A 499-nucleotide genomic window follows, 5' to 3' on the forward strand; every position below is an offset into this window, starting at 1 on the left:
ATAACTAGAATGAAATTCAAAATATAAAATAAAAAATTCTCAAATTTCACAATATAAGAGTACAAAGAGTACATACTTTTTTTAGATGCAAAAAAAATTTAAGTAAGAATAAAATAGAAGATGACATTGAGAAGTAAAAATTGTAAGTAAAATAAGAATTTTCTGATTTTTACTAATGTGAGCTATTTTGTTAAAAAATATTTGTGAGTAGTATTTTTGTCAAAAATGTCTATAGTTTTTTTTTTTAATCTTTAGTTAAAATGCAAACTAAAATTAAAAAAATGCAATAAAATAAATTAAGTTGAGCAAACAAAATAACAATATCTAAACATATAAGAGATTTTTCAAAATTATATTTCCGTACACACTAACTCAAATCAAAACTATTCTCCCTAACCAAGTAAAATAAAGCCAAAACTCCAATTCACAAGTAAAAAATACAAATAAAACACCATATAAAATTATTATTAAACGCCTCAAAAAATAAAATTTTACACAT

Source organism: Arachis ipaensis, chromosome B06 (assembly GCF_000816755.2).
Source record: "Arachis ipaensis cultivar K30076 chromosome B06, Araip1.1, whole genome shotgun sequence".
In the NCBI taxonomy this organism is placed as follows: domain Eukaryota; kingdom Viridiplantae; phylum Streptophyta; class Magnoliopsida; order Fabales; family Fabaceae; genus Arachis; species Arachis ipaensis.